This window comes from Sus scrofa, chromosome 5 (assembly GCF_054392235.1).
Source record: "Sus scrofa isolate SSC_HxYL_T2T_F1_AM1 chromosome 5, Sscrofa_HxYL_maternal_Yorkshire_Landrace_v2.0, whole genome shotgun sequence".
Lineage (NCBI taxonomy): Eukaryota > Metazoa > Chordata > Mammalia > Artiodactyla > Suidae > Sus > Sus scrofa.
Genome location: NC_139387.1, coordinates 88,936,027 through 88,949,386, shown reverse-complemented (window position 1 = coordinate 88,949,386; position 13,360 = coordinate 88,936,027). Strand labels below are relative to the sequence as shown.

The 13,360-nt window shown below is 44.8% G+C and overlaps 1 protein-coding gene across 12 annotated transcripts in view; it reads left to right on the top strand.

The window, feature by feature from the left end:
* The window catches only part of LOC110260784 (uncharacterized), a 566,816-nt gene that overhangs the window by 318,928 nt on the left and 234,528 nt on the right, over positions 1–13,360 (top strand). For 6 of the 12 annotated variants that reach the window (XR_014804177.1, XR_014804178.1, XR_014804180.1 and 3 more), the window contains exons 1-2: positions 3,511–3,735; positions 5,517–6,223. The gene's annotated coding sequence lies outside the window, so the exon portion shown is untranslated. Of the gene's footprint in view, positions 1–3,501; positions 3,736–5,516; positions 6,224–13,360 lie in introns of those variants that run through there. The other 6 variants (XR_014804181.1, XR_014804179.1, XR_014804188.1 and 3 more) reach the window with 2 other exon arrangements.

Genomic DNA, 13,360 nt, shown 5'->3' with positions numbered 1-13,360 from the left:
CCATCTCCTTTGTAAAATCCCTGTTTCTCTGACCTTCTTTAAGATATTGGTATTCTTTACAGTAGTTCTTTTCTCAATCTATGTTTTCTTGGGCGAATTAAATTCACTCTTATGGTTTTATCTAGAACTTAACTATTTTTTGCCTCATAAGCCTCTCTCTTTCTTGTCTTTTTTTTTTTTTTTTTTTTTTTTGTCTTTTTTTGTTGTTGTTGCTATTTCTTGGGCCGCTCCCACGGCATATGGAGGTTCCCAGGCTAGGGGTTGAACCGGAGCTGTAGCCACCGGCCTATGCCAGAGCCACAGCAACGCGGGATCCGAGCCGCGTCTGCAACCTACACCACAGCTCACGGCAACGCCGGATCGTTAACCCACTGAGCAAGGGCAGGGACCGAACCCGCAACCTCATGGTTCCTAGTCGGATTCGCTAACCACTGCGCCACGACGGGAACTCCAAGCCTCTCTCTTTCTTGAGCAGCAAATCTGTATGTTCAGTTGTCTGCCCACAAGGTAGTTTTATATCAGGTGTGATGGGCTTGGCGCTATAGTCTACAAGCTTTTCAAGGGCCTACTACTCCTATGAGACCTAAATAAATGAACAATTAATTCCAAAATATGAAAACAACTCTACAAAAGCTAAGTTAATGTGCTATTTAAAACATAACATTATGTCAATTTCATTACAATTTCTTTTTTTCTTTTTTTTTTTTTTTGTCTTTTTGTCTTTTCGCTATGTCTTGGGCCGCTCCTGCGGCATATGGAGGTTCCCAGGCTAGGGGTCCAATCGGAGCTGTAGCCACCGGCCTACAACAGAGCCACAGCAACGCGGGATCCGAGCCTCGTCTGCAACCTACACCACAGCTCACGGCAATGCCAGATCGTTAAGCCACTGAGCAAGGGCAGGGACCGAACCCGCAACCTCATGGTTCCTAGTCGGATTCGTTAACCACTGCGCCACGACGGGAACTCCCAAAAGTATTTCTTTAAAGAGTTCATTTGTAAACAACTAAAAAATTGTAACTCGTCAAAAATTGAGTTGCAAATAATTTCAAAAAATCAAAATTATAAAAATTCTCTCACATTTTTATTGCAAGAGTCAGATCTAATGTATGATGTGGGTAAATTTTAATATATTTGCTATGATGTGGGATGGGGCTTTTAGAAATAAGAGTGCCTGGGACTTACAAACAGCACCACTTCCTATATTATCTCCATCTGGATATTCCACAGGCATCTAAAACTTGGCATGTCCAAGGCCAAATTAATCTTCTTCCCTCTCTGGAATTCCCTATTTTAGTTGGCATCACCGAGTCACCCAAGCTGGAAGTCACCCTTGGCTTCCTGAGCTCATCCAAGACTACTCATAATCCCCAACTCAATCAATTGCCACATTGTATTGGTTTTATCTCTGAATAATGTATTAAATCCACTCACTCCTTCCCTTTCTCTCCCACTGCTGTAGCTCAAGCGCTGGTAAACCATCACCTTGACCTTTGCAATAATTTTGTAAGTAGTCTTCCTGCAGTTACTCTGTTTGCTCTTTCCTTACAGTCGACATAAAAAATCACATCGGACCCTGTCGCTTCTACTTAAAATGCTTCAGTGGCTTCCTAGTGATTCAGAAGAAAATCTGAGCTTCTGAGCATGACCACATAAGGTCCTAATGACCTGCTCTTACCTGTTCTCCAGTCTCATCTCTCACCTCTCCTTGCTTGGCAATTAGTCAATTGCCTTCTAGGCAACATCAGGGCTCTCCTGGCCTCTGGGTTTGTTGGAAATGACCTCCCTGCCTAGAATGCATTTTTCCACTTTTCTCATGGGATGACCTTCCATTTATTCTTAAAGATTCAGCTCAGGCATTACGTGTTAAAGAATGTCTTCCAGGCGTATCTCAAATCTGGACAGATTTCCTTTCCCTGGAGCAGCCACACCTGCATCTATCACAGATTCACCACGCTGCTGCAGCAATTTATTCATATGTCCTCTGCCCAATCAATGGTAGGTCACAGGATGGCAGGGAGGCTGTCCCTCTTATCTTCCATTCCCATTCCACACTGCAAGACAGAAAGCAACTTCTTATTCAGCCTTTGGTTAGGAAAGCCATTTCCCAAATATAAATCACCCTGGGAACGGAAGTCTTAACTGGAGTATTCAAGTCGAACCCAGCTCCACCCAGCCCCCAAATCTATCTAAAACAGTCCCTATAAAGTGTTTCTTTCATTCAGATTTAATGGATAATAAATTACTATGTTCTTGTAAGGACTGTGTCTAGTTTATATAATGAGAAACCTAATCATATGTGACCATGGACACCATACTGCAGATATTAATTATAATTGCTTCTCACTAAGAATTGGCTAAAAGCCCTTGACCAGGTGTTTCTAGAGAATTGTCTCTGTTCTGGTCCAGTCCAGGTGTATTTTTCCTTTAGTTGTCCACTTTCCGCTGATCCTGATATGGGGTCTGATATTCTTATGGTTTCTGATGTTTTCATGTAAAACCTATTCTCTCTAGAGCCAAGTTCTGTTGAAAAGAAGGGTCCTTCTCCTCATCTGTACTTGTTCAATGTCCATGTCCAGGTTTGAAACAGAACCTTCACCATCTACATTTAAGGAAGTTTTTTTTTTTCTCCAGCACACTACCAAATAGTCTCAGACAGTCCCTGATTCTTCTGGGCTTTTCTATCCCTTTCCCTGTATAAATGCAGCAGAAAGTGGGCAGCAGGTAAAGAAAAGGAGTGAGACAGATTTGTTTTCTAATGGCTTCTTATGTAGGGTTGCTGAGTTTAACAAACAAACAAAACCCCAGATGCCTGGTTATATTTAAAGGCTAAGATGCTTTCCTGTCTATTTTTAATTTCTTTACATGGAACATGCACCCATAACAGTTATTTTCTTCTGAACGCTAGAGATAAAAAATGAGGCCGTTATTAGGATGTATCAGGATGGTGGTGTGTTCTGTGGGGAACCAGAGGATATGTGCTTCATATGAAAGGGGCGCCACTGCTCAGCTCCTGTGGCCTTTTGGGAATACAGGTTTAGTATTTTTTGAGTTCTTTTTTTTTTTTTTTTTTGGTCTTTTTGCCATTTCTTGGGCCGCTCCCGCAGCATATGGAGGTTCCCAGGCTAGGGGTCTAATAGGAGCTGTAGCCGCCAGCCTAGGCCAGAGCCACAGCAACGCGGGATCCGAGCCGCATCTGCAACCTACACGACAGTTCTCAGCAACGCCGGATCCTTAACCCACTGAGTAAGGCCAGGGATCTAACCCGCAACCTCATGGTTCCTAGTCGGATTCGCTAACCACTGAGTCACCACGGTAACTCCAAACTCCAGAATTTGAATCATTGACAACTTGGGCAAGTTACCACTTAATTTCACCTGTTACTAGGAACAAACTAAGGCAAATTAAACACACGCCTACGTACGCACGCTCGCAGTTCGCGTACGCACGCTCGCAGTTCGCACACGCTCACACCTACACGCACGCACGCATGCACGCACGTCCACACGCAGGCTCACTCGCGCACAAGCAGCCCTACGCACGCACACGCATGCGCGCACACGTGCACAAGCGCCACACGCCAGCTTCTTGTGTTTTCCGGTGTTGGCCCGCTGCTGCTGGAGTCTTAACACTTTGTCCTGGTGCCTTGGGGCAGAGAGGAAAAGGATCACCTCTGATAGAAGGTTCTGGTGGAAGTGGCTCTCGGTTGGAGAGAAACCCTGGTGTCTTTGGAACAAGGTAATCTTTTGCTTTCTTCTGGAGTTTCTTTGCTGGCCCCCAGTGAAGCAGGCTGTGGGATCTTGCTTCCAGATTTCAGGCAGGTGTGTGGCAGGGAACAAGAGAATGCCAACAGCTACGTTTTCTGGCTTTTGTTTTCAAAATTTCATGCCCTTGGGAAGTTTTCTAGGATTCTAGTCTAGAGGTTTGTGGAGAGAGGAGATGGCCCCGAGGAAACGTTGAAGGGGGAGATTCTTCCAGACTAATAAAAATAATAATTCTCAGACGGGAGGAAGGCGGGAGTACCCTTCCCTCTCCATCGCTTCCTGGCAGTGCTCCAAGGAGGTGGCCTGATCTCAGAGGGGACATAAGCCAAGGAGGGTCAAGAGCACACACTGAGCTCTCCAGAGGCAGTCCTGAGCCGGTGACCTGAGGGCACCATCTGAACAGAGGAAACGCAGTCAGAACTGACCTATCTCCACAGTGACTGTCGAATAAAGGGGCTTCCTCCTTTCAGGGTGCTCCTTAAGACTGTGGTACCCACCTAGGGTCATTTGAGGGGAGACCCCAAAATGACCATGGGTGGATACCCCAAATGCACAGTGTAATGAGACTAGTGTAAAATTGAGACTAGTTTTGGTTTTTTTTGTTTTTTGTTTTTTTGGTTTTTTTGCCCAACAAATGATAATACCAAATCCTTAACCAGAAATCCACCGAGGAATTCCTGAGACTAGTTGATTTTTAAAACACGAAGAAATAGGCATCAAGGGACTAGGAATATCCACCTGAGTGCATAGGTTAAGGCCCTTACCTGAACAGGCCCTTACCTGCTACTTCCCTTATGCATGTATAGAGTGCAAATAACATTATTTATGTCTTGGCAGCAGCTCAAAAATTTAATAATTAGACATTTCTCTTCATCTGATGTTTTGGGCACACTTTGTAAAGCTTGGGCTTTTTCACAGGCCCTGAAAGATAGAAACAAAGAAACTCTTGAATTACTTGGCGTAGCATAAATGCCTATGCTTTTGCCTAGAAAATCTTAAATGACCACCGCTAGGTAACTCACCGAGATTACTACTTGCTAAACTTCGAGACTCCTGATGCCTGTTTCCCCAAACCTGTAGGTAATGTTGACTGTATTTAGTAGGTGCCTATACCACAGCACTTAAAATTAATCCTCATAACAAACAGACCTATGAGGAGTTCCCATCGTGGCACAGCAGTTAGCGAACCCAACAAGCATCCATGAGGATGCAGGTTCGATACCTGGCCTTGTTCATTGGGTTAAGGATCTGGCATTGTGGTGAGCTATGGGATGGGTTGCAGACATGGCTCAGACCTGGTGTTCCTGTGGCTGTGGCGTGGACCGGCGACTGCAGCTCCAATTTGACCCCTAGCCTGGGAATCTCCATATGCTGAGGGTTCGGTCCCAAAAAGACAAAAAAAAAAGAGAGAGAGAGACCTATGATATACTAGTAATGATGATGATAATATTTACTATCATGTGATAATAATAACATTATTATTTTATAAGTGAGGAAACGAAGGTACAAGTAATTAAATAACTCATTGAAGATTACACAGCTAGTAAGTTCTAGAGCTGGACTCAAACCTAGAAGTCTGGCTCCAGAGTCTGAATTTCTAAACTGTCCCTTCCCATCTGCCGCCAGATATTTCTGCAGGCTGTTCCTGCTTCCAGAATGTTCTGGACTTGATCGCATCAGTGCCCCCTTCGGTATACTTTTTCTGCATGTTGTTTCCTGTCGTTCATAAGGATGTGATTATTTTCTGTCTCCTAGATTGTGAGCATGCGTGGTGGGATACTGTGAAGGCTTTGACACTGAGGCCAAGACAACTTGCTCTCTTCCCAAGCCAGCTCTTGTCTTTTCCACGGAGATAGGATTACAGCCAGGCACGTGGTTGCCCAGCTGCCTCTGTCAACCAGTTATCACCTGGTTAAGTTTCTACAAATAGAATGCAGGCATCAATGATGGATATCACTTTTCTCTCTCCTTCCTGTTCTTGCCACTGTGACCCAATGTCCACCATGCAGAGATGGATGGCAAAGCTTCAAAGGATGGCAAAGAGGAGGGAAGAAATTTGAGTCTCCAGCTGACCAAGTGGAGCAGAACAGTCCAGCATCCTGAACCTTACCTCACATTGTTACAAGAGAAAGGAATTCACTTCAGCCTTCTTCAATCCACTGAGTTATTTTGGTCCTCTTTGCTACAGTCACCTAGACTCACTCTGACTCACCAACTGCATTTCCAGAATCTGGCAGAGTGTCTGGCCCAGAGTAGGCGCTCAACACCTGTTTGTTGGGTAACCAACTGTATTTGTTGAGAAACCAACATGAGACAATGTCCTCCCCACTGGTTTGTGCACAAAACTCTTTGAACGTTGGCACTGTGTCTCCCACTTGTTTTCTTCCACATCAAGCACAAAACTGAACATACAGTAGATGGTCAAGGAAGGAATGAAGAAATGATGGAGAGAAACGTAATGGGTATGTATATGTTCACATTATCTGTCTTTTCCAGAGTTACAGTATATCCTTTCATGAAAAGCAGTTCAACCTGAAGTTCATGTATGAGATATATGCATGTAGATTAATTATCAAATCAGAGTAATTGGGCAAAGGTAGAGAATGTGCCATGTTTAATGAACTTGGAGTTGGGAGTCTTGGGTTCTAGTTCTGTGTTTATGTCTGTAATCTTGGACAAATCTTCTAGTTTTCCAGGCATGTGTTTGTACATCTATTAGATGAAGTAGCTTAAAAGGTTTCTTCTTGGAGTTTCCTTACAGTTCTATAAGTCTGTGATTCTGTACATCACACTTTAAATTTTCTGGCAGTATCTTAAATTACACGCCTTAGATGCCAATTCCTCTTAAAGACTATTCTGTGGTTCGCAGCAATCCTTATTTTCATTTTTTTTAATTACCACATCATGAAGCCTTGCTCTGGGCCAGGCACTGTGCTAAGTGTGTTAAGTGCATTTATTTATTTACTTATGGTTAATTTTTTTAATATTTATTTTTTTTCATTATAGCTGGTTTACACTGTTCTGTCAGTTTTCTCTTGTACAGAAAGGTGATCCAGTTACGCATACAAGTAAACAATCTTTTTTCTCACATTCTCATGCTCCATCATAAGTGACTAGACATAGTTCCCAGTGCTACACAGCAGGATCTCATTGCTGATCCATTCCAAAGGCAATAGTCTGCATCTGTTAACCCCAGGCTCCCAATCCATCCCACTCCCTCCCCCTCCCCCTCCCCTTTGGCAACCACAAGTCCGTTCTCCATGTCCATGATTTTCTTTTCTGTGGGAAGGTTCCTTTGTGCCACATATTAGATTCCAGATATCAGTGATATCATATGGTATTTGTCTTTCTCTTTCTGACTGACTTCACTCAGGATGAGAGTCTCTAGTTCCATCCATGTTGCTGCAGATAACTTTCATAGTAACCCTATAAGGAAGCCTTGCTATCCCATTTAACAAGTGAACAAACCAAGGCTCATGAAAGTTAAATATTCTCCTCATGTTCTGTAACTAGTGCCTGCTGGGTATAGGTGCCAAATCCAAGTCAGATTGTTCAGTCACTCATTTGTCCATCCATTTATCTGGCAGCTGGGTATTGAGTACCTACTATGTGTTAATATGAGTCAGCCTTCGAAGTGATAGAGTTACAGCAGTGAACAAGACAGTCATGGCCCTGCCCCCGTGACACTTAAATCCTTGCCAGAGGTGGGCCAGAATGAACAGTTGAAGATATAAAGAAATTTCAGATAGGAATAAGTTAGAGAAAGAAAATAAGATAACTTAATATGATAGTGATGTGAGACGATGGGAATAGAAATGAGGTTTTTGGGGTGCTGTGCCCACAACATGTGGAAGTTCCTGGGCCAGGGATTGAACCCCCACCACAGCAGGGACCATGCTGAATCCTTAACCACGAGGCCACCAGGGAACTTCTAGAAATGAGTTTTAGTAGGAGGCTCCAGGGTTCTGTTTTAGGGACAATAACTCTAAGGTGCCTCTTTGATTTCTAAAAGAAGATGCTCCTGGTGCCACTACTGGGGACATTGATTGCTGTCTCTCAATGAGTGCCAGCGGTGTTCTTGGAACTGGTACACATTCCTTCAAGATGGAAGATATAACCTTCGAAAGAGTCCAATGAGGCATTATCCGTGTTTCATAGATGAAGAAACCAGTTCTATAAATTCTCGATGTTCTGAATCCAAAAGAGGGCCAAGTAAGGAGTCAAACTCAGGCCCTCTGGCTCTAGGGGTTCTGGGTCTTAGCTCTACACTAACTCTCTGGCCGGAGAACTGTGAGGTAGGTGAGTGAGAAGTCCAGAGACAAGGCCAGGACCGGCGGAGTCATCAGCGTACACATGGCACTAAGACCCCTGGACAAGACCCGGTGTTAGAGAGACAGGCCGGCAAAGAAAGCTTGGCCTGCGTCCTGGGACGGCCAGGATTTTGAGGTCAGAGGGACAGCCTGGGAGAAAGCGGGGTTAACGGTAGCTCAGAGGGGAGAGGGGCCCTTCAGACGGAGGGAGGTGGTCCTTTGGTGGGGACCAGTGCGGAAAGGTCAGAGAAGGTGAGAACAGAGGTGATGACAGGGAGGATGTGGTTGAACTTGGTGGGGAGACCTCATTGTGAGGGGACAGAGCCTGACTAGGGTTCTCGAGAGAATGTAAAGAGAAGTGGGGCGTGTGTATGACTCTATCTTAGCATCTCTTTAGAGAGCCTTGCTGTGCAGGAGATGATGAAAATATGGGAAGAGGAGGAGGAACATCTGTGCATCTACCTGCTCACAGAAACATTACAGAAGGGGTGACTAGAGCATGTTTGGTTCCACTGAATCCAAAACCCATGCTCTCAATCTCTGTGCCACACTGTCCCCGGAATTAGGTTAAGTGGCAAGTGAGTAATGGGCTTATTAACTTTGAAATGGTCTCCAGATGTGATTAAAAAAAAAACAAAAAACAGCAAAGCTCTAAAGCTATATACCACTTAAGTAAAAGCAGTCCTCAGGGCTGGAATCACACTGTCAGTTTCTTTATCTCTTCCCTTCACTCACCCACCTCATAGATACATAGGATTTCAGGAAGTGGTGGGGGCCTGCACGGCATTGTGATAGTTGGACCCTAGAATGTCTGTCTTTAAACTCAGGCTTCTCTTAGCGGTGTGACATCTGTGCTTGGGTAATTTGGAAAGCCACGACGTTGCCTCATCATTTGGGAACTGGATTCTGTATATGCAGTCAAGCCCTAGTCAAAATAGAAGTAATTACTGTGCTTAGGGGCACACTGACATTCGATTGTTCACTCAGTCGTTTATCCAGTGAACATTTACCGAGTATCCACTCTCTAGTAAGCCTGTAAAACCGAAGACACAGCCCCAGGCCCCAAGGACCTCTCAAGAGGGGACTGAGGGAGAAACCTAATATATCACATCATCGGTGACATCACGAAGTTCCATGGTACCCTTGTGAGTGAAAGCAACTTATGTGTGTGCTGCGCTGTGTGTGTGTGTGTGTGTGTGTGTGTTTGTGTGTGGTCTAAATGCACCTAAAGGGGAGGGGAGGTTTGAGCTGTGCCCCGAAGGATGGTGACAGCGCACCTGGAGAGAGCACAGCATTGGCAAAAGCCTTGGGTGCGTCCGGAGCTGAGACTGGAAATGTAGGTTGGCCCAGATCATTCATTCACTCATTCATTCATTTCTCCATTCACTTAACAACGACTTTTGAGGGCCTGCTAGCTCCTAGGGATCCGTGTTTGTTGTGCAGGATGCAGTGGGCAGCAACAATGGGTGCAATCCCTGTCTACGTGGAGCTTTCCATCCAAAGGGCAAAGGCTGTTGGCTGCTGTGCTAAGTTAGGAATTTGAGTTTTTAAGAATAGTAGTAAGATGATCAGATCTGGGTTTGAAGACACCTCTGGTGGTCACGTGGCCTTGAGAAAGTAGAACAGGGATATTGTGAGGCTGAGGCAGTGGCCTCACAAAGGGATGAGGGGGAGTGAACTTAGGGCGCATAGTGGAGCGTCCTGGGGGTTGACTATGACTAGTTTATTCATTCATTTGGAAAAGCTTTTTTTTGATAAGCAGCAGAGTGTTGCAGTTAAGAACATGGGCTTTAGAGCTGGATCCCGGCTCTGCCATTGATTATCTGGGCAAACTGGAAAGTTACTTTCTCTCGGCACCCAGGTCTCCTCATCTCTTAAGTTGCTATAATAACAAGGACCTTTTCCTACTGGCTTGAGTAGTGTCCCCCCATATTCATGTTCACCCAGAACCTCAGAATATCGTCTTATTTGTAAGTAGGGTCTTTGCTGATGTAACTGGTTGAATTAAGATGAGGTCGTGATGGAATAAAGTGGGCCTTAATCCTGTGACTGGTGTCCTTAGAAGAAAATAAACACATGGTGGGGGAGGGCGGGCACCAAGTGACAGTAGAGGCAGAAATTGTGGGATGGAGCTGCAAGCCCAGTGGACCGGGATTGCCAGCAACCACGAAGAGGCAAGGAAGGATTCGCCCTTACAGATTTCAGGAGTGTGGCTGTACTGACACCTTAATTTTGGATTTCCAGCCTATAGGCAAGTCTCTGGACTTTAGAACAGTGAAAGAATAAATGTCTGTTGCGCTGAGTCACCCAGTTTGTGGTGATTTATTTATAGCAGCCCTAAGAAACTAAGGCATAGGTTGTGGTCAGGATTAAATTTGTTAAAACCCAGTGCTTAGCGCAGGGGCTGTCCCATAGTATGTACTCAAGAAAATATAAGCCATGAGTATTATACGCTTGGCACTGTTCTGTTGCAGTCTCCCGGTTGGGCTCACTGGCCCCATTGAATTGACAGTTGAGATAATGTGTGAGCAGGTGCTTGGGTGGGTAAAAGCGATGTTGGGTGTTATCTTTATTAAGCAAACCTTTTTAGAGAGACAGCCCGTCTCACTGGACATCGTGTGCTTTTGAAATCAGCATCAACACTCTGTCATTTACTCAATACCCTTCTGTCCTTCTTGGGGCACAAAGGTTCCTGTTCTCTCCTGCCTCCCTTCCTTCATCTAGGAAAGCAACTTTATTCCTTTGTTAGGGTTGCCATAACAAAGTGGCATGGATGGGGTGGCTTAAACACTCGGCATTTATTTTCTCATAGTTCTCAAGGCTGGATGTTTGCTATCAAGGTATTGGCAGGTTTGGTTTCTCCTGAGGCCACTCTCCTGCGCCTGAAGACAGCCACTCTCTTGCTGTGTCCTCACGTGGCCTTTTGTGCCTGCATCCCTGGTGTTTCTTTCTTTCTTTTTTTTTGGTCTCCAAATTTCCTCTTCTTATAAGGGCATAAGTCAGATTGGATTAGGGGCCGCCTTAGGGCCTCATTTTAACTTGACCATATCTGTAAAGTCCCCATCTTCAAATACAGTCACATTCTAAGGTCCTGAGGGTTGTGACTTCAACATGTGAATTTTGAGGGGACACAATTCAGTTTACAGCAGCAGCCTAGGACCGGTCAAGTTCTAAGGCTCAGTCATTGGGAGGAAGTTGTTTGCTCATCTTATGAAGCTCTTACGGCCCAGGAAGGCCTGAGGCAAAGATCTGAAGTCCTTTTTCTGGATTGGCAGGAGGTGGCATGTGAGCCCGGGCCGGTGTGGTTTCTGGTGGGGCTGGCGTGGAGAAAAACACCAGGGCACTGTGAGAGAGACAGAACCCCGGCCAGACCTCTCGCTGTAATTGCCTGCTTTGTGTCTGCATGCCCTCTAGGCTGTTATTTTCTGGAGGGCAGGGACCATTTCTCTCTTGTTCATCTTTGAATTCCCCAGTGCCTGGCACATAGTTGGCATATTTGTGGAATGAATGATTCACTTTTGCCGCCTTTTCCTTGTGTGAAAGTTACTCTCCATGTAATGGAAGCAAATTCTTTTTGCATCTAGAAACAGTCAGCATCCTCCAGTCTTGGCCGTAAGGAGATGTTGTCTTGTTTTTCCTCTTTGGAAATGTTGATGCTCACGGATGTAGGTACCATTTATGGAAGGTTTACTGTGGTCCAGGCATAGTGCTAATGGCTTCACAGATATCTCATTTAATCCTCTTGGCAACCCTATGAGTTACTCCGTTCATATTATAAGTGAAATATTCATCACTCAGAGAGGTGAGCTCCCTGTCCCTGGTCACAGCTGGTAAGTGACCACTGGGTTGGGTTTGAAACCCAGGCCTTCCTGGCTCTAAAGTACAGGTCCCTGACCACTAAGATTTACTGTCTGAGATACAGCTTTCTTGCCTCAGATTTTTTTTGTGTGTGTCTTTTTTTTTTTTTTTTTTTTTTTTTTTTTGCCTTTTCTAGGGCTGCTCCCGTGGCATATGGAGGTTCCCAGGCTAGGGGTCCAGTCGGAGCCGTAGCCACTGGCCTACACCACAGCCACAGCAACGTGGCATCTGAGCTGCATCTGTGACCTACACCACAGCTCATGGCAACGCTGGATTCTTATCCCACTGAGCAAGACCAGGGATCGAACCCGCAACCTCATGGTTCCTGGTGGGATTTGTTAACCACTGCGCCACAACGGGAACTCCTCTTGCCTCAGATTTGATAATGCTTGCAGTTCTTCAGAATGGATCTGCAAAGATGGCCAGGCCTCCTGACAATTTAGGTTGTGTGATTCTGGAAAACTGGAAGATTAGATTCATGAATGAGTCAAGGAAGGATATACAATGTTCAAATAATAGTAACACTTGTTTTTGTAAAAACCTTTGCTTAGTAGAAATGAACTCTCCAAGTTGTATCAAGCTTCATATTCGCTTTCTTTCAGCATTGGATGCTCTGTGGGGATTGGACAGAGGGTTTAGGTTCACACATTGAGACGAAAATTCATGAGAGACTGGATTATATTTTCTTCGAAATCTTGAGCTCTCTTTCCCCTTCCCTCCCCTTCCTCCCACTCCCCTTGCTCCCCCCCCCACCCCCTTCCTCCCTTCCCTTCAGCAGTTTGACTTATCCTCTTAATATTGTGCAGACACAGCCCTGGTGATACTCTCTGATAGCTGGGTATTCTTCAAGATCTAAATACAACTGGGTTACTTAAGGACAGATATTCAGCTTTGCTTCTGACTCTCCTTGGTTTTGTGGGTTTAAGTTAATGTTATTTGAAAGTTTTTGTGTGTGTGTGTGGTTGAATATATACTATAACTTCTTCTTTTGTGACAACAAGATTTATACTGGCGGTGTCTCTCATACCACTGGAAACTGGAAGGAAATTTGCAGTGTGAACCTCTGAGAGTTTTAAAAAGACAGTAGCCATTATTCGGCATCGATGGCTTCAGGCTGCTTCAGAGCCTGAGTCCAGGCTTGTGCTGCACCCTGGCTCCCTGGTGAGGTCAGTGAGCAAATGGTCTGTTGGATATTTAATACATCACATATCCATTTAGACCAATTTCCTGCTTTCTCCTTAATTAAGATGTCTTCAGTGAGTAAGACGTCAGGGAGAGAGAAAAGGAGCTGATGGAATTGTATTAAATACCAGTTTGCTTCCCAAGTTTCTAACTGATTTTTTTCACTTACGACATCTTGGCCTGAAAGGCAAGGGAATTTGAACAAAGTATAGAAGCTGGCATTACATTCTGTATATCATTTTGGCTCCA